Here is a 27897-nt window from a genome sequence, read left to right as displayed (position 1 = left end):
AGCAGCTAGCATGGAACCTGGTGTCTAGTAGATGCTATCTAAATTGTCACTTCTACTAGTAAATCCTGGCTTCCAATCCGTCCTTAACACTATTAGCGGAGTTATTACCCCGAAGGGTTGTTGAGACCATCTTGTTTCCCTGTTTAAAAATCCTCCTGCTTCTCACTCCTCAGCCCAGCGCTCGGAGACTGAACAGTTTGAACTTAAACTTCTTCTATCTTACTGTCTGTACTCAGACCATTCTTGACCCTCCCCGCCCCCAATATCTGCCTTGAAAATTCTACCCTCTGCAAGTTCCCGCTCAAATATAACCTCCTCTCCAAACCACTTCTGTATATTGATTGATGTTCACCTACTGTACTCAGCCCAGTTTTTTTTTTTTAAAGATTTATTGATTGATTGATTGATCGATTGATTGCTATGTTGGGTCTTCGTTTCTGTGCTAGGGCTTTCTCTAGTTGTGGCAAGCGGGGGCCACTCTTCATCGCGGTGCGCGGGCCTCTCACTATCGCGGCCTCTCTTGTTGCGGAGCACAGGCTCCAGACGCGCAGGCTCAGTAGTTGTGGCTCACGGGCTTAGTTGCTCCGCGGCATGTGGGATCTTCCCAGACCAGGGCGCGAACCCGTGTCCCCTGCATTAGCAGGCAGACTCTCAACCACTGCGCCACCAGGGAAGCCCAGCCCAGTTTTTATGAATCCCTCTTCCCCCTGTTTCTAAAGCGTACCTCATGTGTTTTATTCTGTCATCCACTCACACACGCATGACCGCAAACACTAGTAAGCATACGTTATTGGGTTAGGCTCCAGAAGGATGAAGATGAAAGATATTCTGCCTTCAAAGTGTTTACCGGCTAATGAGGGAGATGGATACATACATAGCAAATGACCATGGTGTGTGATACGGTCTATAACAAAGACAGATTCGGGTGCTGTGCTGTGAAACAGAAGCAGGAAGCCAGCCTGTGGGCAGAGTCAGAGAAGATGTCTTGGTAGGAGATAAGCTGTCATTTGAAAGCTGGGCGGGCGTTGGCCGAGCGGAGGACCTGGAAGGGCAGGACCGGAAGGGCTCAGCGGTGTCAGGAAGCAGAGCCAACCTGAAAGACCAAAGTGCAGTGAAGAGTAGGAATGGAGAAGTGGATGGGGGTAAGAGGGTTATAGAATTCATCCCAGCCTATCTTTTACTGGACGTGTGATTATAGAGATATTAATGTCAACTGCCACAAACCTTCTTAAATTGCCATGGGGGGAGGGCTGGGCTGCAAAAGGGAATGATAGTGATGTCATGTGTGGCTTTATCTTCTTCTCAGCTGGATCCAAGCTCCTTCAGGCTAAGGACTCGATCTTTCGTGACTTCATATGGCCAGTGCCCAGCATAGAGCCTGGTGCACCCTGACAGATCAAGAGCAGCTTAGGTATGGAGTCACGTGGATCTCCATTAAATGATAGTCATAAAGATAAAACAGTCCCTAATTCCTAGTGTACTATTTCAATCAGTGCTACTCAGAGTGTGGCCCATGGGCCGGCAGCATCACCATTACCTGGGGGCTGATTAGAGATGCAAGGTCTCGGAACCTGTCTCAGATGTGCTGAGTCAGAATCTCTGGTTGTGAAGCTCAGGAAACTATTTTTTTTAACATGTTCTCCAGGTGATTCTGGTTGAAAAGCACAGGAAGCACTGTTGAAAAAGTTTCTGTGAAAATATCAACCTAGGCTGTGTACTAGAATCATCCGGAGAACTGGAAAATCCACCCTCCAGACAAATTTATTTAAAAATAAAAAAATTCTGGGCTGGGACCCAGGCATCAGCACTTTCTAAAGTTCCCCAGGTAACCCCAAGGTTGAGACTGACTGGATTAGAACTAAGTGCGTATACATCAGCCTGTTGTTGATAACCTCTTTATCATTAAGAAAAGGAGACATAAATCTCTTCTTTCCTAATACGGTTGTGACATCTTCTCTTCCCCAATAGGAGACTGGATCTTAACACATGCCTTTGCCCATGCCTTCTGCCCAGGAACTTATAGAGATGCCACCCTAACTTTCTAGCATGGGTTCTGGGAGCCAGAAAGCAAAAGGGAAGCTATTATTTAATTTACAATAATTTTCTCAGAAGGAGATGCTTAAGTGAACAATTAATTATAAAACCCATTGCCTGGATACGTGTAAGTCATTAATATATTAATAATTCATACCTGCTTATGAGAGCATGAACCTTCATTTCTAACAGTGTTAGCTGAAGGGGAGCTAACATTTGTCCTTGAAAATGAATTCAGATTTCATTTTCAGTCTTAATTCAGGCAAGGCTCTGAATCAAAGTGATTTTCTTTCTGAGTGAAGGTTTTCATTGTTTGATGTTCAGATTCACCTCCTGTCTTTCCTCCACCCCTTCTCTACAAGGTCATTTAGAAGATTTTCCCTACCCAGAGGTTTTAGATGATTTTATGTATACATTCTGTCCTGCCCACAGAATAGTTGCACAAAAAAGAACTATAATCAATATGATCAGATCTTATGTGGAAGGTCCAATGCTCGTAGAAATGTTAGGATTGAAATCCACTTAGAACAGACTCACCTGCCTTGTCTCTACTGGAGTGAAAACGGTTGGCTCCCAAGTCAAGTGATTCCTGAAAGAAAATCCCATCTTTTTTTTTTTTTTTTTAACATCTTTATTGGAGTATAATTGCTTTACAATGGTGTGTTAGTTTCTGCTTTATAACAAAGTAAATCAGTTATACATATACATATGTTCCCATATCTCTTCCCTCTTGCATCTCCCTCCCTCCCACCCTCCCTATCCCACCCCTCTAGGTGGTCACAAGGCACAGAGCTGATCTCCCTGTGCTATGCGGTTGCTTCCCACTAGCTATCTATTTTACGTTTGGTAGTGTATATATATCCATGCCACTCTCTCACTTTGTCACCGCTTACCCTTCCCCCTCCCCATATCCTCAAGTCCATTCTCTAGTAGGTCTGTGTCTTTATTCCTGTCTTGCCACTAGGTTCTTCATGACCTTTTTTTTTTTTTCCCTTAGATTCCATATATATGTGTTAGCATACTGTATTTGTTTTTCTCTTTCTGACTTACTTCACTCTGTATGACAGACTCTAACTCCATCCACCTCACTACAAATAACTCAATTTCGTTTCTTTTTATGGCTGAGTAGTATTCCATTGTATGTATGTGCCACATCTTCTTTATCCATTCATCCGATGATGGACGCTTAGGTTGCTTCCATGTCCTGGCTATTGTAAATAGAGCTGCAATGAACATTTTGGTACATGACTCTTTTTGAATTATGGTTTTCTCAGGGTATATGCCCAGTTGTGTTTATGCCTTGACATCCCCACTGTGGCCTGATGCCCAGCGACAGCTAAGCTCCCTGGGAAATTAGCTAACCAGCCCTGATGTGCCTTAATAGACTCAGAAATACAATTATCTTTGCTTGCCAGAGAGCAATTCATTGATTTGTCTGGTTCTGTCAGAAACGATCCTTTTCTTCACTTCTCTTATTAAAATATGTTGCGATCCTTTTCATTCATTCCTACCCTTTTGAAAGGGAATAGGGATTATACATGGTTTGATTTGGGATTTTTATCACTTGCAGCCAAGGGTTCCATCTAGCACAAGGAGGGTAGATAGGCTCAATGATCTTTAAGAGTCTTTCTGTGAAATTCCATGATGATTATTTTCATAAAAATTTGATCTCTCTTTCCCCATAAAATGGCATTTTTCCCCCCCACGATAAGTTTTTTATTTTAAATATCTGTTTAAGTAATACTGAGGATAAACAAGAATATAATTATTATAAATGTGGCTTGTTTAGTAAAACTGCTATTTAAGAACCAGTAATATACTGACACTAATAAAGGGATTTATGTCCCTCAAATATTTGTCTCAATATGTCCTTCTTTGAAGCAGTTTAACTCTCACCATCTTTAGAAGTCTCCATTCAGATATTTTTACTTTGCTAGGTTTTACTTCTTGGCTACATATTCAGGCATATAGGCCTCTTTGGGAAACATCAGTACTCAAGGTGTGTGGGGGGGTGTGTGTGTGTGTGTGTGTATCATCAGACCTCAGAAATGTGGAACGCTTCACGAATTTGCGTGTCATCCTTGTGCAGGGGCCATGCTATCTTCTCTGTATAGTTCCAGTTTTAGTATATATGCTACCGAAGCGAGCACTAAAACGGCATTTTAAATAATTATTCCTATGGAGAGTGAACAGACGTCAGTTACCCAAGGGCTTATGTAGGTGGACCTTCTGGATTATTTTTCTAGCAAATCCACATTCCTGTTAACAATTACCCTGTCCCATTTTTTTTTCCTTTTTTTTTTCCCTTTGAATCTGTGACTTCATAAGCCTGCTGCTTTAAGCCTTTTATCCTCTTAACCCCTGGCTGAGGACATGCTCAGCAGATCTGTAAAGAAAAGCCCCTTCCAGGGGGCTGAGAGTTGGCCTGCAGAGATTAAAATGTCTCTGGTGAGCTCAGAACCACCCACAGGGCCTAATAACCTCCTGGAGGAATAAAGGCGGAACAGAAAGCCACTGAATAGTGTGGTCCTTTCTAGTTTTGTGCTCACAGTGGTCCTTGCTCAGGCCTCTCAAGGAGAACGACAGGGCACGTGGTCATGGACATGGTGTAGAGGGAAGAGCAGAGACCCAGATCTGGTCTAAGAGACAGAGACCTTGGATCTATTTCCACGTCTTCTGCAACTAGCCGGGTACCCGTGGGCGAGTTACTTTCTCGGTTTCCTTACTTGTTTTGCAGGATCTCTATTAGAAGTCATGAGGTGATATTTGTAAAGCATCCAGTTAGAGAGCCAGGCCTGGCGGTGCTGCCAAAGTGGGCTAAGCCCTCTCTGGCCTTTCTGTCCCATTGATTACAATGCAAACTCTGCACCAGACGGTCCTCAGCTGGTCAGTGCCAGGGTTGGAGCAGACCACTGGCCTGGTCGGACTCTGGACTGGGTGATCCTTTTTATATTTTAAGCAGTTATTTAAATTCATCACTACTAATCTCCCAGGAAGAGGTCTCCTTGCCAGTGGGAAACCTAATGGACTCCGTGCTGATTTGTATTGGCCTCAATGGGGGAAATTCTGCTTTCTGTTCTTTATCTCATTTTTGGAATCTATAAAGTGAAAATGCTGCAGTTCTTTTCTTCTGCCTTTATTGAGATGTAATTGACGTATAATATTGTGTAAGTTTAAGGTGTATGTGTGATGATTTCATATATGTATATATTGTGGAAGGATTACAATACGGTTAGTTCAGACATCCCTCAGCTCAGATAGTTACCATTTTCTGTGTGTTTGTGTGTGTGTGAGATCATTTAAGATCTACTCTCTTACTAGCTTTCCAATACACAGTACATATCTAAAGAAATAATAGCTTTAGGGAAACTCGTGAGATACTATAGTCAATAGAGGTATACTGAACTATAGGATGTTTCTTTTCTAGAAGGGTCTTTGAGTGGATCTTGGGTCAGAGTAGAAGATACAAGAGAGTGAAGTCCTTAACTGCTCTGGTTTCATTCCCAACTGTTGTCAAATGTTGCTCAAAAGCAATTTTAAATGCATTTCATCGTTTTCTCATTTTGAACTTTCAATAGCTGTCATACAGAGTGAAGTCAGAAGGAGAAAAACAAATATCGTATATTAATGCATATATGTGGAATCTGAAAAAATTGGTATAGACGATCTTATTTACAAAGCAGAAATAGAGACACAGACGTAGAGAACAAACGTATGAACTGGGAGATTGGGATTGACATATATACACTATTGATACTATGTATAAAATAGATAACTAATGAAAACCTACAGTATAGCACAGGGAACTCTACTCAGTGCTCTGTGGTGACCTAAATGGGAAGGAAATCCAAAAAAGGGGGAATATATGTATATGTATAGCTGATTCACTTTGCTGTACAGTAGAAACTAACACAGCATTGTAAAGCAACTATACTCCAATAAAAATTAAAAAAATAAACTTTTAATAGCACACACATGTAGTTTTGCCTAGTGAAAGAATTATGGTGACATTTTCATCCTTGTACTTTTCCTTATTTTTCACAATATACGTATCACTTTTGTAATCAGAACCCTCTCTCTCTTTCTATTTCTACCTGTATCTCTCTTTCTCTCCTTTTACACTAGGTAGACAGTATTTCATATGCACATGTGTTTTGCTTTACAAAAATGTAATATATTAGTTTGTTCTCTATTTTCTCTCTTTCCAGGTTGTGAACGTTTTTCATCACCCTCTGTGTCCCTTTAAAACGTGCTTAATAGCTGCAAAGAGTTCCATCATAGGACTCCAGCATAATTTATTTAACCAGTGCTCAATTTGGGCACATTTTGCTTCTTTTATTTTTTTTACATATTAAAATGCATTTGATTATTTACAGTTGTCATGACATTTTTGTTCTTGAATGATTAGGAAACACTTCACTCTTGATAATATAGACAGGACACCCTGAAAATGAAGGACTTTTCCCACGTGTCTTCCTTCTAAGCCCCTGGTAATGTTGATGAAGATGAACACTCTGTTTGACCAAGCTCTTTTATCATCCAACAGGGTGAGGGAGGAAATGATCGTCACCCTAACAGTCCTCGTTTAATCTCAAATCTCTGTTCCATCTCGTCTCAGACTTATGCAGAAGGCATTTTACAAAGCTCAGAGGAATTAAACACTGATTAAGAATCTTCGTGGCATCAGGCGGGGAATCTCCACCTTTTGAGTAGAGGAGCATTTGTGAACAGTGGGAATCTAAAAATCTCCCACGTCACTGATGTCTGGGTCTCCATGGCCTCACAGATCCTGGGAATTGGCACTCAGGTCACTGCAATTTCTGTTTGGGAAAAGAAAAGACATGCGTGGAAGGCTGGTTCTTTGCTGCTCTTCCTAAAAGTAGGCAGAACTTTGCTTTCATCGGCATGCTGTGTTCCCAGAAAGGGTGAAATTCTATGCTCTCTCTGAAAAAAATCTCTTTAGTGTCATTGCATGAAACTTTTATGTCTCAACCCACTAGAATCAACCAGAATTTATTTGGAGTAGAAAATTATAAAATTCTCTATTATTACAGATAGCCTCACGTAACCCCACAATTCTACAAGGGATGTAGTATTATCCCTAAATCATAGAGGAAGCAAAGCCTGACATGGGTTCCAAGTCTGGCTCAGTTTTGCACATTGTGTAGGTGGCCAGGTGGAGGGTTTCTTGTGGGGATGCCTGCACCCCAGAGTCCACGCATTTGCTTTCTACTTCACGAGGCACGTTTTGTTTGGCTTGGGCAGACAAGGGTGTTCAGATGTTACGATGACAGCCCCTACCTCCAACTTCTTTAAACGCTTGCACTTCTGCAAACAACACAATTACAGAGCACGACTTTCCCTCCTGCTCAAACTTCCTTTCCTGGCTGCCTGGCACCTATCTGGATGTTTTCCTTGAATAATCAGGGGATGATGTACTGGGAATTGAATCCTTCCAGCCAAAGACTGACAGACCCCAGAGGCATTTGCTTAACCAAATCTATTCACACTTCTTTGACAAAAGATCTTTCCATAAATAGAATCCTCGGAGAAGATCTCTTGCTCCCCCCCCCCTTTTCTACCCATTAAAGCTTTCTCTACTGTCATCTTTCTCAGAAGGAATACGTAGCATCCCTCCCATGCAACTCTTGCGCAAATCGCCCCTTGTAAAACAGACCCAGGGTCGTCTCTTGTTCTTTTATTTATTTCCTCGTTAATTTACCCATTCTGGAGACTTTGAGCTCTTGCTCTTGTCGGGTCTGTCCTAGGAATTCTGGGGAGAACGTTGAGAAAGAGCCATGAACTCAAGTTGTTTCCAGCGTGCCACGGGAGGAAGAGATGTAAGTCAATAAAGTGATGTCAGAAATGGAACAAAAAAGCACGGCCAAGGTACTAAGGTGCTGAGGGAGGACGGGGAAGCCGTCCCCTCACTCAGGAGGCATCACGACAGGTTACCCAGAAGACGGGGGTTCTACTAGTCAGGTGAAGGCTGGAGGGGAATCTCAGTCATTGAGAACAGCATGTGCAAAGGCCTGGGGGTGATAAAGATCATGGCATCCCTGGAAAATGCCACACTGCTCAGGAGTGCTCCCTAGAGGTGGTGTTTTCGATGGAGTGGGAGAGGCGGGATTGCACCTTGTCGATCAAGGAGGGCTAAGAAACCATTTAAGTAAGGGAATCTCTTGACGATTTGTGTTGTAAAAATGATGCTTGGGAAGCAAACAAGATGGATGGCAAGTGGGGTGGGGAAAAATAATGACAGTGGTGAGGACAGCTCAGACAGAGAATAGTTGAAAAATCTTGAAGCAGTGGAATGGGAAGAATTGGTGCTTTAATGTAATGTTACGGGGGAGAGAAGTCATAGTGATAGTCAGTTGCCCCCTTGGGTGAATTAGTACATAAAGTCGAGGAGGAGGAGGACCAGGCAGCCAGAGATGATGTGAGTCTAGAGGTCCGGAGGCAATGGGGTATCTGAGTCCAGAGACCAGGTAGGAATCAGGGCTGGGATTCGTCTGCTCATGGGCATAATTGAGCCTGGATGAAATCATTCAGTGACCTGTGACACTTTGTGAGCTCAGACTGTGTGCCAGGACCTTTACTATATCAACTCACTTGATGCTATTGACAGCCCTATGAGCTAGGTATCATTACGTTCATTTTACAGATGGGTAAACTGAAGCTCCAGGACGCTTGGCTATCCCAGGGCAGAGTCAAGGTTTGAATTCATGGCTGTTTGCCTCCAAAGCCGGTATTATCAACAGTGTTTTTTATTCTGTTGGCGAGACCAGACTCCAAGAGAAAAATCACAATTTAAGCACAATTGAAGGTGGAGAGACAGGCAAAAGTGTTGGGAAGGTGCCAGAAACATCGGAAGAGAAAGGAAATCACAGTAAGAGAGGAGATGGGAGAGCCTGAAGGGGGAGCATCCCCAGGGTTAGATGTTGCAGACGGATCAAAGAGTAGGAGGACCCAAAAGGATCTTGGATTTGGCCTCGGGTGGGCACTTTGTCAGAGCCGTTCATGTGTATGGTGAGAGCCTGGTATGCAAGTTTGGATGTGAATTGGTCCCGCAGAGGGAAACCTCCCAGATGCTGGGGAGAGCTGACACATAAAGACGGTTTGCTATCCAATGTGATCAAGCCGACGTTGAGCTGATGGGCACAGTTGTCTGCCACTTGATGGCCTCTCAGAGCTGATGCTTCTGGGGTGGGGGAGGGATACAGAGAAGGCTCCAGGCGGGGGGCGGGGGGCCGGGGGGGGAGGAGGTGGAAATGCAGACCAAGGCGTTTGAACTTTCTCCTCTAAGGATGTTACAGGAGGGGTGAGTATGAAATGTTTTAAGTAGGGGAGGATCAGATTTGGGTTAGAACACCCTTTGGCTTAAGCATGGAGAATGCAGGCACTGCCTGACAGGTAGTTGGCGCTCACACATTTGAATTCCTAGTCGTTGGGTGAGGTTACTTATCTGAACCAGGCCCTGATGATGAAGGAGACGTTTACTGAGCAGTGTGACAAAGACGTTTCTCATCACACTGCACATCCTATCGATTGGTAGTTTCTGAGGTTTGTATAAAGCTCAAATCCCACCACTGATTTCTCTCTTCAGATGACTTAGTGAGCTCCGGACCCATAAGAAACAGTAATGAAATGGAACCAATGTCCTTTATTTGTAGCTGGGAAAGTTCCTAATACTGTCACAGAGCAGGGTATTGAAAAAACAGATTGAGCAATAAGGATTAGGCATAGGCATAGATGCCAAAATGGGATTTCTTCCGGTCTCTGTCTGCCCCAACTGAGATAAATCTTTAGACTCAAGTGTTCAGAGACAGAGGAGGGAGAGGGAAGGAGAGAAGATGAATGGATTCCTTGGGTCCAGGAGGGGCGCAGGATTTATAGGCTGAGCTGTACTTACCGAATACAAAGAATAAATGGCAGATAGAAGACTGTGCATGGCTCTTGATATTTACTGTCTATTATTAAAATACATTCCTTTCAGTATTTCAGTTTTTAACCAATCAATTTGGCAGTGCTTTTCTACACTCACTTCCTGGGTCACCCGGTCCCATGGATTTAAATACCACCTATGAGCCACTGGCTTCCCAGTTTATGTCATCAGTTTCTCCTCTCTTCCATACTTCACACTTGTCCAGTAGGTGTTCTCCATCCATTGTCATCTTGCTGTCTAAAAGCCGTCTTAAACTTGATCTATCCGAACAAAAAACCTGATCTCCTGCCCTCCCAAACCTCTTCCATCAAACAACCCCATCTCAGTCAACTCCATCCTTCTAGGTGTTGAAGCCAACATCTTAGACCAATTCGTGACTTCTTTCTCCCTCATACCTCGTGTCCACTTCATCCAGAAATCTTATTGGCTCTATCTTCCAAATTTATGCAGAATATGACATTTCTCACCTCTATTGCTAATACGCTGGTTCTAGCCACCATCGTGTCTGTCTCATCTGGATTTGCACAGTAATCTTCCCCATCTGATCCCCCCTGATGCTACCCTTGCTCATCTCTAGCCCCCTTACAACACAGAAGCCAGATGGTCCTTGCAAAGCATAAGTCAGACTGTGATGCTCCTCTGTTCCAACTCTCTGTTCTCCAGTTAACTGTGAATAAAGCCAGAATGGCTTACTCTTTCCCTCATTGGCTCACCTCCTGCCATAAGAGTCTCTCTCTTGGGCTTCCCTGGTGGCGCAGTGGTTGAGAATCTGCCTGCCAATGCAGGGGACACGGATTCGAGCCCTGGTCTGGGAAGATCCCACATGCTGCGAAGCAACTGGGCCCGTGAGCCACAACTACTGAGCCTGTGAGTCTGGAGCCTGTGCTCCGCAACAAGAGAGGCCACGATAGTGAGAGGCCTGCGCACCGCAATGAAGAGGGGCCCCCGCTCGCCGCAACTAGAGAAAGCCCTCGCACAGAAACGAAGACCCAACACAGCTAAAAATAAATAAATAAATTTATTTAAAAAAAAAAAAAGAGTCTCTCTCTCTTTTTTAAAAATTAATTATTTATTTATTTAGTTTCGGCTGGGCTGGGTCTTCGTTGCTGCATGCGGGCTTTCTCTAGTTGCGGCGAGCGGGGGCTACTCTTCATTGCAGTGCGCAGGCTTCTCATTGCGGTGGCTTCTCTTGTTGCGGAGCACAGGCTCTAGGCACGCGGGCTTCAGTAGTCGTGGCACGTGGACTCAGTAGTTGTGGCTCGCGGGCTCTAGAGCACAGGCTCAGTAGTTGTGGCGCACGGACTTAGTTGCTCTGTGGCGTGTGGGATCTTCCCAGACCAGGGCTCGAACCCGTGTCCCCTGCATTGGCAGGTGGATTCTTAACCACTGCGCCACCAGGGAAGCCCTCATAATAGTCTCTTTGTAGTTTCTTGATAATGTAGGGCATGGAACCTTTGCACTGGCTGTTCCCGTTTCATGGAATGCTCTCCCATCAACTCTTGCAAGTTTACTTACTATATAAATAAGGATACTGGGTGCAGAGAAAGGGTACTTTGCCTTGCAGTAGGTAGGCAGCTGGGCAGTGGAAGAATCCGCTCAGGATCTCAGATTTCCTGATTCCTAATCAAGACCTTTTTTCTCACAATCAAAAAAAAAAAAAAAAATCCCAAAGTGTGTTCCGTGGAACCTTAGTCCCTAGTGGCAGCCGGCCATAGTCCTCTCTTGGGATTTTCCTTGCAACAGTATTTCTTTACTCATCATATCACAGATGTGTGCCCACGTGCATGCACAAGTATGTGTGTGTGTGCAGGTGTGCACACACGTGGAGTGGGCTGTGTGATACTAGTGTTCTAAAGAGCATCCCTTGGAGATTGCCCTTTCCCCCATGCTGTCATCCATTCATCAAAAGGGTAGATTTGCAAAATTGTCCAAAGTTGGAGTTAATTGGTGCGGGGGAATGGTGCATTGCTTTGTGTCCTTTTTGTCTGGAAGCCTTCTTCTGAATAATACGGAAATATGAATGTTGATGTAGGTGAAGGAAACAGGTAACATTTATTACCATCTGTTTGTAATAAGAACTTCATGTGGGATTTCTAGTTTATGTCTTTGAGATATCATGTGAATGAGTAAACTTCTTAGATGAGGCCACAGGGAGATTCAGAGGGGTTTGCTCAGTGGCTGGGATTTGGGCTCTGGTGTCAGAGTGTCTGAGTCTGGCTCCCGGCCCCAAGCCCTCAGAGCAATATGGTCCTGGACAAATGACTTCATCTCTCCACATCTGAAAAACAGATAATGATAGTATCTGCCTCCTATGGTTTTTGTGAACAAAAAATTACATGTGTGTGTATTGTTCTCGATGACTTTGAGCTGTCTAATTATTATTTATCATCATCATCATTATGGTTATTACACAGTTTGCCTGAGGGAGCCCTACTGCTGGTGAGTGTCAATCCAGGATTTAAGCCTGCCTCTGGCTCACTGCGAAGCTGATATAGTCTTGTACGTGCTCTGCATTGCTGGCTCCACTTTGCTTATCTCAGCCTGAAGAAGGGGCCACAAAACTACCTCTCTTGAGAATTTGTCCATTTGTCTATCAACATAACCATCCGTTCATTCCCCCATTCATTCTTCCTCTCATCATGCATATATCAAATAGGTAAAAGGTGGCCCAACCTATGTAAATACTGGGGAATTAAACAAACAAACAGAAAAAGAAACAAAAAATGAATCAACCTGAGCTTAGTCTTTGAGGTATCCTAGGGACTGAACTAGGCATTTTATCTCCATCATTTCATCTAATTATCCTGGAGAAGCAGATATTATATTTCCCATTTTACACATGGGCAAACAGCCTTTGACAAACAAGAAAACAAAATAACTGAAGCCATGTAGGCTGCTAATGGTTCCATTCCAAGTCTGTCTCACTTCCAATCCCATGCTCTTTCTCAGAAGCTACTCTGCTTCCCTTCCACAACCCACATCCGGACCCCTACCTCCAAACATCTTCCTGGGGACTCAAGAAATGAGAAAACTCAGAGATACACCACTCATTCTGTTGGCAGTAATTTCACAAGTTTCATTAGTCCAGACCTTGAGAAGGACCTGCCCAGCTCAAACATCTTGACTTGCATTGTCCTGTCCCGGTGCCAGAGGGAAGCTGGGTGTTGCTGTCTCCTCTCTGCTCTGGTCAGACCTCAGGGACTTTGAATTCCACTCCATGTATCAAATCCAGGACGCCTGGAAGCGTGTTGACAAACCTGAGTACCCTAAGCCTGCAAATGAAGCCCCATCTCTACCCAACAAGGAGTAATTGAACGAATTAGAAAGGATTCAGAATTGTGTGATCACCATTTAGGGATCACTAATGGCCTCCCAGGAAAATGAATTAGGTTCATCATTAGTTTCTTCAAAGGCCAGAACTAAGACCCTGGGAGTGAAAGGAAGAAATATTTTGAGTACTTGATGTCAGGAAATGTTTTCTAATGGAAAGGTCTTCAAAGGGCAGAGTTGCTTTGAGCATCGTGGGTGTCCTGCCTCTGAAGAAGATGGGGTCAAGATGGTTGAGAGTCTTGGAAAGCTGCGTATTTGGTGAGAAGAAGGTGATGATGTATTCGATCAGAAATCTTCGAATGTTTTTAAAAACCTTTGACTTCCTTTCCTCAGAGTGAATCTTAAAGGAAAGCCTGATATGTAAAAGGAAAAAGTGGAACTGGTTTGGTTGACATTTCACGGGGTGCAACCTCCGAGGCTGCTCGTCAGAACATGGGGGCATCATTGCATCTACTTGAAAACCTTTGGAAAAACAACAGTAAAGGTAGTAACCACTGTATTGGCTAACATTTATTAAACACTGAACCTGGAACTCTTCTAGGCTTTGTATTTATTACCTCATTCATTTCTTCAAACAATCCCATGAAGTCAGGGCTAGGATTCTGTCACTATCATGTAGGTGAAAGAACGGAGGGTCACACAGGTGATGGGCCTCATCTGAGTTGCCACTGCTGGGCTCAGGCAGAGCCAGGCTGTATGTTATGACATAGATTGGAGGGTCTCTAAGGTCATGCCAATTCTTACTAGTCTGTGATTCTCCCAGGACTGGTGTGTCTGCGTCAGGTCCCGACTAGCCAACCCCTGGAGACACGTAAGCAGAGCAGATGGTGGGTTGAGGGCTGCTACCTGGATTATCTAAAAAGCAATTAAAAAATCTCAGGAGACTGCAAGACGGCTGTTCACTGGAGAAGCAGCAGGTTGTCCCTTTCTGCGGGTGCAGTGCTAACTGGGTACCATTCCTTTTTGGCTGTTCTTTCTTGGGATCTTTCTGCAGCCTGGGTTTCCGTGCACGATGCACCAGCAGAGATGACCTGTAGGACTTTTAAGCCTCAGTGTGATAGTTCCTGATGTTGCTGCAAAGGATTCAAGACTTCCTATAAGCATTGTCACCCCTTTTGTCCTCTGACTTTGACAGCGAATAGTGGGCTTGTGGTTCGTTGATGCCACAGGAAGTGATGCTTTGTGTTTTGAAAAGCTGAGGTCTACTTCCACTCTTTTGTCTAGAAAGCATCTGCGAGGACAAAGACATGGCATTAGCAGGGTCCCGTTCTGAAAACTTCCATCTCCCCAGCAAGCAGCCAGCTCCTCTTGGAGGAGACGTCTTCCTACTGCAGACCTGTCATCACCACCCTTCATTTATTCTTTCTTTTGCTCCTATATGTATTCACTCATCAACACCTATGTGCCAGTCATGGTGCCAGATACTAGGGACCCAGCAGCGATGAACACGAGACCTTTCCCTTGAGCTGCTAACTCCTCGTGGTAGAAACAGACACACGTTATTGGGCAGTGCGATTGTGATGAGCGTTTGCGAGCTCCTGCTGCATGCCAGGTCCTCTGCTGAGCGCTGTGCATGATCTTACTTAATCTGCACAGAAACTGAGGCAAGTCCAGTCCACACCCACCTTCTAAAATGGGGAAACTGAGGCCGTAGAAGTTGTGCAAAGCAATATGGGAAGTCTTCTGTGGCAGAATCTGGTTTGCCCTTGGAGAATTCAGGACAGACTGAGAGTCAAGGATTGGGGTCCCTGCTCCTTTTGAGGTGTCAGATGTTTTAGTTGATCATTGGGTAGTTTGGGGCAGGGAGGGGCTTGAGATAGAGCTGGACAGGAAGCTGGGTTAATATTACCAAGTTCTCCAAAGCGGTTTGCATCGATACATCGGGGCCACCACTTTGCTCAACCAAGAATTCTCTTGTGATTCTGGCCGCTGACTTGCCTCCCAGCCACCCTGTACATTAGGGATTAGCCAGGATTTTGTATGTTCTGTTGCCTCCAAGCTTTGCATTTGCCCCTACGACTGCTAGGAACATCCTTTTTGTCTGCAGTGTTCTCCCTGCTAACTCCTGCTCAGGTTTTTTGTCTCTTCTAAGATATCACCTATCTCAGGAGACTTCCTTATGGCTTATCCTGGTCAGGAGGCTCCTCCAGGCTTTCCTTTGTCCTACCACCAGCGCTGACCACCTCTCCATTACCTCCAAGGGCCTGACATCCGGGTTCCATCCATTCCTGGTTCCCAGGCTGGCCTCTCAGGGCTGGCACAGAGTGGAGCTCAATGAAAGCTTGTTGAGAAATAGACGATTTGGGTTGAAATATTTGGACCCTCCCCATCTATGTATTGAACAATAAAACAGTATTTATTGAGGGTCGACTGTGTAGTTGACACAGTTCTGGATGCCATGTTCATGGTTATGACCTGAGCAAAACAGTCCCTGCTCTCACAGAACATTGGTCCAGTGGGCGAGACAGTCATTACCTCTAAACTCCCTTTTCCAGGTAGCCAGTTCGGTATGAAATACGTGCTATGATGTAAAGTGCAGGTGGCCATAGGAAATATGACAGGAGATGCCTCATTTAGAATGAGGGCTCAGGAGAGATCTCTTGGAGGAAGGAACATTTAAAAGGAGGCTTGAAAGTTAATTAAGAAATAGCTAAGTTTGAGTGGGAGGAAAGAGGCTGAACCAAGGGCAGGCATGAGGCCCCAGGAAGGAACAGCTTAGTCCAGAGAATGAAGTAAGGCCGCTGCGGCTGCTGGAAGGTGAACTCGTACCAGATTCTTCCAAAAAATAAATATATGTATATATATATAATTATTAATCATCTCTGTCCTTGATAAAGTCTTGAATGAATAGAGAATTTATTCCATTGCAGTATTAGATTGTGTAGCGGCAACACTGTTTCATCAACAGAAGAAGCTTAAAGGGCTGTGTATAAGATTTTGTTACTATGTACCACCTCTGTTGTTCTTCTAAAGCAAGTATTCATGTATCAATGCTTAAACCATATTCTCTCTGTGTCTGATTTTAAAATACCGACGTGAATTATATTTTTTAAAAACGTACCAGATTTTGCATGGCCTTGTTGCGCCATTGAGGATCTTCCATTGTATCCCATTGGGCACCTCCCTTTGAGAAGGGAGGCAGCCACACACAGTCGAACCTCAGAGTCATTCTTGACACTACTTATGCCTCAGGCAATGCTTTTCACTTTCGTTCACGAGATACCCCAGACCCAACCCAAGCCTCTGTCATCTCTCTCTGGATGCTTTCACTGCCTCTACCTAGTCTCTGCTTCCTCCCTGTACCCACTCTTCCCTCTGTTGTCCACACAGCAGCCCCAGGGTCCTTTTAAGACCGAAGCCATGCCACTCTCTCACTTCGTCCCAGCTTACCCTTCCCCCTCCCCGTGTCCTCAAGTCCATTCTCTACGTCTGCGTCTTTATTCCTGTCCTGCCCCTAGGTTCTTCAGAACCATTTTTTTCTTTTTTAAGATTCCATATATATGTGTTAGCATAGCACAGGGAGACTAGCTTGTTGCTTTGTGACCACCTAGAGGGATGGGATAGGGAGGGTGGGAGGGAGATGCAAGAGGGAGGAGATGTGGGGATATATGTATATGTATAGCTAATTCACTTTGCTATAAAGCAGAAACTAACACGCCATTGTAAAGCAATTATACTCCAATAAAGATGTTAAAAAATAAATAAAGATGGTGATTATCTGCTTACCAAAAAAAAAAAAAAAAGACCTAAGCCAGGGAGTGTCACTTCTCTGCCTAAAACTAGTGACTTGACGCCCCATTTCCCTCAGGGCAGCAGCCCAAGTCCTCATGATGGCCTATGAGGCCCTTCCTGACACTCTGGCCACCTGCCTGTTCCTCCAACATCCTCCCCCCCAACCTGGGGCCTTTGGGGCATCTTCCTCCATCTGGAACGGTCTTCCCTAGTACGTCCGCAAAGCACAACGTCTCACCTCCATTAAGTCTTTGTTCTTGTCACCTTCTCTCATCACACTTGAACTCTGCAGCTTCTGCCAATCGGACCCTCTTTTCCCTCATCATCTTCCAACATACCATGGACATAACTCATTTGCCGTGTTTTTATTTATTTGATCCTCTTGCTGAAATGTAAGCTGCACGGATGCAGGGATCTTTATCTGTTCCTTTCACTGATGAATCTCAGTGCTTAGGATACTCCCTAACAGTGAGTACATTCTTCAACTATTCTTCATGGTGCAAACTTTTAAAGGAAAAAAAAAAATGCAGGCACACCTTACAAGAATCAGTGCAGGTCATTGCAGCGTGGCACTTAAGGAAGAAAAGGTTACTGGTCTATGAACATAAAGACGTCATTGCAGTTGCTTCTCAATCTCTTGCCTGCATGTTTGCGAGAATTCGTGGTGTGTGCACCCATGTTTGTGAGCATGTATGGTTTTAGTCATGCATGTTTCTGTGTGCACATGCCTGTGGTCATGTGTGCTTACATTAGTGGGCATGCATGGGCACACGCACGTCTGTGGCGTGCATCGTGGTGGGCATGCGTGGGTGCATGTGTGCATGTTTGTGGGCACATGTGCGCACTTGTTTAAACAAATGCACTAGCAGACATACCTGAACCCTGTCATGCAGAACTGGGGACTCTGGACTTCGGGGGAGGGACCCTGGTTCTGTCGTTTCTCATGTCCTTCCCCTGAGACATTCTTTAATTATCCACCTCATTGTGCTAAAAGCGAAGTCTCTGCTGAGTGTCATGGTCTCCTGCTCAGCCGCCCTCTCAGACGTCTTCTCCTCTCCCAGGGGTTTGCGTGGCTGAGTTCTAAGAGCAGTGTGATTACCAACGGCCCTTTAAAGTCACCTGGAGGACTCTTTGGCACAAACACAGTTTAAAGCACCTTCCTCCTTCTCAGATCTGGAAGGAGGCGGTGCCTTTTGGGACCTTGCAGCTGGCTGCACTCACTCAGAGGTCAAAGCAGGGATGAACGGTCCTGCTGCCCGGGAGAGGAGGAGCTGCTGGGACGGGTCCTTCATCCCTCGGTGGCTGCAGAGGACACACTTCAATCCTCTGGCTCTCCGTTTCCTCGTCTGTCACTCACGTCTGGACCCGCACACTGTGGGTCTGGAACTGAATCCTGGCTCTGCCTCTCCCCAGCTGGAGAGAGAGCTGGTGTCATCTCTCTGAGCTCAGTCTGTATTCTGTGTATCATAAGAAGAGGCATCTCATGGTGTTCTTGTAGAATCATATAGGTGAAGACACGTGGAGATCTTAGCACCTTGCTTGGCACATTGCAGGTCTTCCCAGTGGTAATCAATGACAGAGTTAAGTGACAGGCAAAGTGCTTTTCACATCTGCTGGCTTGAGAACACCAAGAATGTCTTAAATAACTTTGTAGCCCCTGCATGTTAAACAGCATATAGTACACAGTAGGGATTTGTTAAAGGTTCACTATATAACATAATAAGAGGGTGCAGAATTAGCACCTTCCCCTTTTCTTCCTTGGGGAGGTTATGTCCTCCCTGCTGAGGGAGGGCTTGAATGACGGACTGAGACATTTATGTGTATGCTTTAGGGGCAGGAAGGGGGCGATGGCAGGAGACATGGGCCCAATTATGTCTGAGGGCAGACATCTTCAGGAGGTTATTGAAGTGGCCAAATCTTCATTCACTCATTCAGTTTATCAAACACCATTTTCTCCCATTTAAAAAAATCGTGGTAAACACACATTACAAAAATGTACCTTTTAGCCATTTTTTAAGTATACGGTTCTGTGGCTGTAAGTACGTTCACATTGTTGTGTGCCCATCACCACCATCCATCTCCAGAACTATCTCATCTTATATGTATTATCTGCATATATCTATATTTGTATACAGATATATGTACACATACATGCACACACACTGATGGAAGCATTTTAAAGAAGAATAAGATTATATTGTACACAATGAACACATTTTTTTTTCCGACTGTTTACTCGCCGTTGAATGGATGAATATTTTCTGAGGGGCTCTACAGTCAAAGGCTGAGGGACATGAAAATGCAAAAGTATTGCCAGAGCAATATTGCCAGAATGAGTTGGAGGTCAGGATCAAGAACTCGGTGGGTTCAGGACTGAGTCACTCACTCATCCCCCCAAATGAAGAAGTCAGAGAAATAGGCTGTAGAAATCAATAAGGCACATGTTCTTCTAGCAAGGAGCTCACGGTCTGGGGCTTGGGTTAAGCAGGGACAATCCAAGTATTCATCCTTTCCTAATCCGTGCTTTGAGGGACTGCTGGGTGCCAGGCATTGTGCTGGGGTTTTGGCCTGAACGGGAGGGAGCAGGATATTCTTGCCTCTCACAGGGCACGGCCTCACCAGGGAAGGTCCACCTGGAGAGCCAGCATTGGAGATGCAGTGTCACCAGCCCACCCTCTGGAGGCCCAGGCACATAGAGAACAGGGGACGGGTGATGGACGGTACCCTGCTCTGCAGGTGTCGGGGGCAGGGACGGGGAGCCTTTGTGTTGAGTCCTGACAAATGAGGATAGTTGGAGGTGTTTGAGGCTGTCATCCCAAGGAAGGGGAGTGACACCTGCAAAGGTGTGGATGTGTGGAAGAGTAGGAGGCATTCACAACAGCACGTTATACCAGGAGCAGAGGCCGATGATGTCAGGATAGAGACCAGACTTGTGGTTGCCAAAGGGGAGGGGGAGTGGGGGAGGGATGGGTTGGGAGTTTGGGATGAGCAAATGCAAACTATTATATGTAGGATGGCTAAACAACAAGGTCCTACTGTAGAGCACAGGGAACTATACTCAATATCCTGGGATAAACCATAGTGGAAAAGAATATGAAAAAGTATGTATATGGATGGATAACTGAATCACTTTGATGTATAGCAGAAATTAACACAACATGGTAGATCAACTATACTTCAGTAAAATAAATTTTAAAAAAGATGATAGGAGAGAAGAAGAGACATCTGATGCAGAATAAGGAGTCAGAACTTGGTGAAAGGCAGATCCTGTGCAGAGGAATCTGGTCTCAGGCTTAGCTGTCCCACGCAGGGGTTGGAATTGTCTTTCTTCCACGAACTGGTTTTGAGGCTAATTCCAGAAGGTCCCTGACTATGGGATGTTCCCTTATCTCTCCATGGGTCACTGAGCCCTTTGAGATATCCTGTGATTCAGTAACATTCTGCAATGTTATTTTTTTTTTTAAATTTATTTATTTTATTTTTGGCTGCACTGGGTCTTTGTTGCTGCACACGGGCTTTTCTCTAGTTGAGGCGAGCGGGGGCTACTCTTCGTTGCGGTGCGCAGGCTTCTCATTGCAGTGGCTTCTCTTTTTGCGGAGCACGGGCTCTAGGCGTATGGGCTTCAGTAGTTGTGGCACGCGGGCTCAGTAGTTGTGGCTCACGGGCTCTAGAGCGCAGGCTCAGTAGTTGTGGCGCACGGGCTTAGTTGCTCCGCGGCATGTGGGATCTTCCCGGACCAGGGCTCGAACCTGTGACCCCTGCATTGGCAGGTGGATTCTTAACCACTGCGCCACCAGGGAAGCCCTGCAATGTTATTTTTTTCTCAAAGTGTTTTTAAGGTTTGTTGAAGGACTGTCATTCTAATATATATATATATTATATATTTTATTTATATATATATATTTCTTTCCAAATCCCAACTGTAGAGTTCTCTCTTGTGGAGGATTGGGAGGTAAGAGTGTCACCACTCACCCTGTTTTATTCGAGGTCATCTCCCTTCTACCATCTTCCTAAAGAAACATCACACAGATGTCCAGAAAGCACTGCCAGCCCTGTTGTTTCGGGTGACTCAACAACTTTTAAGGCTTCTCATTTCTCCTCTGGTGTATTAGGAGTCCAGTTAAACTGGTTTGGAGTCCAGTGGGCTCCTGACTCCTGCGTGGGTGGACTGTACTCAGTGTTCACTCTTGTCTCCTCGCTGCCGCCGTAATGTAAGGCCACACACACCTTCACCCCAGGTCTTCACGTGTCAGGGTTCATGGCATCACAGCCCTGCCGTTGCCTGGACTCAGGCAGGACAGAGTGGTAGAGAGGATGAGTGTGCCCTCTGCAGCCAGATCTGGGCCCAAATCCCAGGTCTACCATGTCACCAGGTGGGCTGGTTTTACCTTGGCCTTCAGGTTCATCTCCTGTAAATTGGGTACCTCAACAGTATGACTGCCAGGGTTGAATGGTGTAACATCTGTGACAGCATCCATCCCAGCGCCCGGCGCCTGTAAGTGCTCTCTGACACCTCTCCATCAACCCTCGCTACTGCAGCACACCCCCTCACCACTCCTCTGCAGCACATGTGACAACATAATCTGAACTGGCCAGGCTCACTTACCCTCCATACCTTTGCTGGTCTCCTTACCTGGGATGAGAGGTGGATCACCCTCCTTTTTTGTCATCTGCTGGTTTCTTTCTGAACTCCTTCTTTCCTTTAAAACTGAGTTCAAATATCCCTGATTCCTTGAGAGGCAGGCTAAAGAAACAGATTGCAGCAAATGTTAACATATTTTTTTGCAGCCCTGAGAGTGTCAGCATCATTCTAATGCTGGAAGCAGAGAGAATTCTGGGCCATCAAGTTTGGCTCACAGAGGAGCAGGTGTCCTCATGGGTCTTCCCACCCAGGCTCTGCAGAAATACGAATGTCCCTTATCCTTACAGACCAAAGGGGTCACTCTTGGACTAAAGTAGGGGGTCATCTGGGCTGCCGGGATGTGGCACCCCAAGCCTTGGACCTAGAGCCAGGCAGCCCAAGTGCAAATCCAAGCTTGGATCCCTCCCGCTGAGAATCTTATCAATCAGAAGACCAAGATGACACTTGTTAGTTGCACCTGTCCTTTGCTCTTTTTCTTGCCAATAAGCAGAGACATGGCTCACAGCCCCACCTGGAAATTGCAGGATTGTGTAGAGCACTGCAAAAGGATTCTCCAGCAGATTGGAACAGGGATTTAGTTCTAGCTTTCAGACTTCAGGTCAGTCTCCTCACTGTGAACATCTAGACAGAAAGACCTGGAGACATTAGGTGGCTTGCCTAAGGTCACACGTGACTCGCTGGCAGCAAGGGTTCTAGGACCTTTTGACCACATCGCATGGGGCTATCCTTTCACCAAGGAATATCCCATCCCAACCTACCAGGGGGCCTCTGCATGCTGGTATCCATCTCAGAGTTCTCATGGGGCTTGCCACAATTCTGCTGTATTTCTTTACCCCAACTTCAACTCAACCTGCTATAAAAGAAGTGGAACCAAACCAAACCAACCAAACGAACAAAATCCAGGGCTTTGGGAACACAGCAGGTCACTCAAGTGTAAAGTCTTTTTTTCAAGTTTTCACTCATTTGTCATCAGTGTGAGGTTATTAAGGATTGACTGTGTTATTTATGCTCAACATTGGAAGACCTTTCTGTAGTGTGGGGTTATGTGGTTCAAAGAATCTGACAAACCTTGATTTTATTTTTTAATTTATTTTAAAATTTATTTATTTATTTTTGGCTGTGTTGGGTCTTTGTTGCAGCGCTCGGGCTTTCTCCAGTTGCGGCGAGCTGGGGCTACTCTTTGTTGCTGTGCACGGGCTTCTCATTGTGGTGACTTCTCTTGCACGGGCTCTAGGCGCGTGGGCTTTAGTAGTTGTGGCATGCGGGCTCAGTAGTTGCTGCACGCAGGCTCTGGAGTGCAGGCTCAGTCGTTGTGGCACACAGGCTTAGCTGCTCCGCGGCAGGTGGGATCTTCCCGGACCAGGGCTTGAACCTGTGTCCCCTGCATTGGGAGGCGGATTCTTAACCACTGCGCCACCAGGGAAGTCCCTGACAAACCTTGATTTTAAATCCCAGCTCTGCTGCTGCTTTGCTGTGTGGCCTTGGGGAAGTCAGTCAACCTGTCTGAACCTCTTTCCTCATCTGTAATCTCAGATAATGACTACTTTTAGACCCGCTTTTAAAAGGAAGTGAAACTGTTTTCTGTCATCCTGAAGATAGTAGGGCCATTTTATTTCTTGAGAACTTAAATCATAAAGTAAACTATTTGGGGTTTGCACATTGTAGATGAAAATCACGCAAAGATCCTTAATTAGTACCTTGTATGCCTGAGTCAAATGACAAAATGCATACTAAACAGGCATGCAGTATATATATATATATATATATATACACAGTGCGTTTATCATTTATGTCATTCATTTCTCAGCTCTTTATGTTTTGGGGACTCTGTGTGAAGTCAGCCAGCATTTCTTAGCACCCACTGTGCGTGACATGCCAAGGACACAGGAGTAAAAATGACAGATTTATTGAGAGGGGCTGACAGCTCACTCTGGAGATGATTGATTTCCTGAAACTTGGGAGCTTCCAGGATACAAGTCTTGCTAAGGAAAAGTGGGGTGGGGAGAGAACACGGGCTTTGAGGATGGACGGAGCAGGTCTCAATCCCCGCTCAGCTCATTACAAGCAGCGGAGCCTTGGGAACGCCACTTCACCTCTGTGAACCTGTTTCCTTTATTAATAAAACGAAGATGACCATACTTAGGTGGTTCACTGATACCTAGAGGGAAGCTGTCCTCTTGGACGGAGCAGTGGCACACGGCAGGGTCAGTGCTTGGTAGCTGGAAGTTGTGCTCATTGCCTTTGGACAGGGCACAGGGCAGCCCCTTCCAGCAGGACAGTGTTGAGGATTGCGGCCGTGCAGTGAGTTCTCTCCTGTGTCATCTGCAGATTCAGAGATGCCTGGAGCGTCCCTGCTTCTTCCCTGTAGGCCCTGCCCTTGCAGATGTTGGTGGGGTGTTTGCCTTGCCCAGTCTTAAAGGGCAAGGGGGACACCGGAAGTGGTGGATTGCTATCCAAAGACGGTTGACATTGCCCTGAACTGCATACGCCAGCAGCCAGAGCTTTGAACGCAAGGAACCTTGATTATAGATTAAGGGAAAAACATAAGAAAAGGCAACTGATAGTAAAATCGAGCAGCTGGTGCCTGGCTGCAGAAATAAGAGCGGATGCCTCAGCTTTATAGTCAGAGAAGTATGTGTAGGTGGCGGGGTTGAGGGTGATTGGTGGTAGGGAGGGAGAGACAGAGAGAGACAAAGAGAGAGAGAGAGGTTGGAGGGTTTGCTTAGGGAGAGACGGAGCAAACACAGCCCATCAAAGAGCAGTCTATTTACCCACCAGGGTGAGGGGCATCTCCGATTCAAGCTAGCCTTCCTGGGTTCAGTTCGTCACAGCTTTATTAAGCCGCCTCTGAATTCTGCTGTTAAACATTTGAGATTCTTTTCCCTTTCGTCTATTTGTTCAATTCACTTAACATTCAGATAGTGTCATCTGTCTGTTAACCTTCCTGACCCAGGTCTTCTTCCTTACACTGAGCCCAGGGCTTGTCCAGACATGCTAATCATGTTTGTATGAACGTTCACAACTATGACCAGAGTGCAGAGCCTTGGCTGGGCATGGTACTGTCTTCTTCACACCCACTGCCTCTTCTGAGCCTCACAGCCAACCCGAGAGGCAAACCTCCTGCTTCTCCAAGTCCTTCCGACCCTGAGTCCTTGCTTTGCACCCCACTCCTCACTGGCAGCTGGCGGGGAGTTCTCCAGTGACAGTTGGCCTCATAGAATGATCTTTTGGTTTCAAACGCCTCCCCCACTGTAATTACAGAGCACATCTCTTAGTCAAATGGAGCTAAGGGACTTCTTTGTTGTGGTTCCGTCTGAACAGTTTTGCAGAAATAAAGATTTGATGGATGAGGAAATGGACATCTCTACGCAGACAAGGAAATCCCTTGAAATCTCCAGAATGCCTGCAAGCTCCTGTTAGTTTTTATATCAAAAGGCAATTAAGAGGCATAGCAGCTGAGGGAAGACAATTAACCAAGGTGGTGACGATGTCTTTTCTTTTTAAAAACATTTTTATTTATTATTTATTTTTGACTGAGTTGGGTCTTCATTGCTGCACGTGGGCTTTCTCTAGTTGCGGCGAGCGGGGGCTACTCTTCGTTGCGGTGTGCGGGCTTCTCATTGCGGTGGCTCCTCCCGTTGCAGAGCACGGGCTCTAGGCGCGTGGGCTTCAGTAGTTGTGGCTCACGGGCTCAGTAGTTGTGGCTCGTGGGTTCAGTAGTGTGGCTTGCGGGCTCTAGAGTGCAGGCTCAGTAGTTGTGGTGCATGGGCTTAGTTGATCCGCGGCATGTGGGATCTTCCTGGACCAGGGCTCGAACCCGTGTCCCCTGCATTGGCAGGCAGATTCTTAACCACTGCGCCACCAGGGAAGCCCAATGGTGTCTTTTCAAAAGAGACATGTTCTGATGGAAAGGGCTGGAAACTGGTCAGGGATTCTTTCTCTGAGAACAGTTGGCAAGTGTGTTTATTTGTCTATCTCTGTCTATACATCCATCATCTATCGAGCTGTTTTTAATGCAGGTTTAGTACCCACTTACCCTTCGTCATAGCCCATGCATGATGTATGACTCACACCAGATTACTTGTGTTTTTTCAGAAAGGAAGTAGGGTAGCAGGTGACATCGTCCAAAACGATGTTTGAAGCATCTTGTATTTCCTGAGTACACACGGTATGCAGGCACCTTTCATACATTATCACATTTATTCTTACAACAGACCTGCCAGAGGGGTGTCGCTACGCGTCTTTGACCAATGAAGAAACTGAGGCTCAGAGAGGCGAAATGATTTTCCTAATGTCACACCCCTGGCAGGTGGCAGCGCCAGGATTCACACCCAGGTTGGACTCCAAAGATTGTTCGTTACCAGTGTAGCACAGTGCCTTCCACAAAACTATCTTTATTACAATAATAATGGTAATAATTACATTAATTCAGCTAGTAATTATTAAAGACTTATTTTGTGCTGCACTAAACTTTTTTTATGTCACCCTCAGGCAACACTATGAGTTGTGTCTAATTGTTTATCTACACATTACAAGAGAGGAAATGGTAGCTCAGGAACGTTAAGTAACTTTCCTAAGGTCACACAGCTGGGAGGTGATGAATGTGGGACTTAAACCAAGCTCTGTTTGATTTCACAGTTGGTACCTTTAACCACGCCACTTACACCCTCTGGGTGGTGGAGGAGGGGTATCTTGGGCCATCTGTTTATATAGTAGCAGATATTAGAGTAAATTATTTCGGAAATATCTATTTGTAGTTCCTCATTCCCTATCCTGCATTCTAGCCAGACTTAGCTCCCCACTATTCCCATACGCGCTCTCCAGGAACCACCCCTCTGCAGGTCTCCAAGCTGCTCTTCTACCTTAAAATTTCATTGCATCTTCCCGGCATGGCCAAGACCTACCCATTCTTCAAGGGTGAGCCAAGATGGCACTAAGCTTCATCAGTACTAACCTACACTTGTGAAATGGGTCAGACCCTGAAGAAGTCAGGTGAGCTCACGTGCAGCTGTAGACAACACGAACACAATTCCATTATAGAGCACCCCTGTCTGCCAGGATCTCAGTCATGCTCTGGGTCAAAGCCTGCACTCTAATACCAAAGAAGCACACTGTGATTCTACGGAACATGGGTCCAGCCTTGTTACCCGGAGGCCAGCATTATAAGGAGGGCCTACTGAAAATGGGTGGCATTCAAGATACGACCTTCTGCTCTAGCCACTGTGCTGTCTTCACTGGCCTTGACTCTTGGCTCACACTTCTGTTTCTTGACATGTGAGGTTTCTCCTGTATGCTGTGCTCCTTTTAAGGACCAGTTTTAATTCACTTCTGCCTTGGACGGACCCCTGCATCCTACTGAAAGCAACATCTCCCAATCTGAGCTAACCTTGCCCTTTACCTCATCCTCTCGAAAACTCTGAGAGCCTCCTCATGATGAGAATTATTATTTGCGAAATCGGCTTTCATCTCTGCTAGACAGTAAGCTCCTCGAGGGCAGGGGCTGTTTTATCATCCATCTCTGGGTCCTCAGCCCCTATCTTGATGCCTTGTACCTGGCTTTGGTCAATTGACCATAAGTGAGTAGGAAGAATATGAATAAAGTGGACAGAAAACTTGCAATGGCTTTTTCCATTATCATCACTGGCATGGCTTTTCACGTTTGGTCTCTTCATGCTATTATGAGTCATCATGGGACCCCACTTACATTTGCTGGTGACCAGTATATATATGAGTTGACCTTAATTGGAAGAATATATATATATATTTTATCTTTGGAGTTACATAGCCGTGAGCTTGCATCCTAATACTAGTTATAAGCTGTAAGTCTATGAGTATATAGTTTCATTTTTTTGAACTTCAGTTTCCTCAAAGGAATAGTGGAGGAGATAATGATCATCTTTTATGAGCACTGTCCAGGTAGAACGTGACATTGTATGTAAAACACCTGGTATGGTGCCTGACTCAGGTTGGCTTGTAAGAACGGGTGGCTTCCTTTATTCTTGCTCTGATATTGTGGTTGTTAGTTACTGTTAATATTTATGGAGTATCCAAAGCAACGATCAGATAATTTGCTCACCTATGTATAGAATATCTTATCACTTAATATCAACATATATCCTAGAATTAAATTATGTCCAAATATATCGGTACGATGGGTTGGAAAATGGACCGAAGTGAGCAGTCTTGTGTTCCAGTGTGGACCCTGCAAACTGGC

General features: G+C 45.3%; 1 protein-coding gene and 1 non-coding gene across 2 annotated transcripts in view; one reads left to right on the top strand and one right to left on the bottom strand.

The window, feature by feature from the left end:
* FAM135B (family with sequence similarity 135 member B) overlaps nt 1-27897 on the top strand; it is a 176999-nt gene that overhangs the window by 2706 nt on the left and 146396 nt on the right. The window lies entirely within an intron of this gene.
* On the bottom strand, nt 4079-4184 carry LOC133077479 (U6 spliceosomal RNA). Its single transcript, XR_009697753.1, has one exon. It is a non-coding gene; the product is annotated as a U6 spliceosomal RNA (small nuclear RNA).

This window comes from Eubalaena glacialis, chromosome 17, assembly GCF_028564815.1.
Source record: "Eubalaena glacialis isolate mEubGla1 chromosome 17, mEubGla1.1.hap2.+ XY, whole genome shotgun sequence".
NCBI classification, from domain to species: Eukaryota; Metazoa; Chordata; class Mammalia; order Artiodactyla; family Balaenidae; genus Eubalaena; species Eubalaena glacialis.
This window is presented reverse-complemented; position numbering and strand designations above follow the sequence as displayed.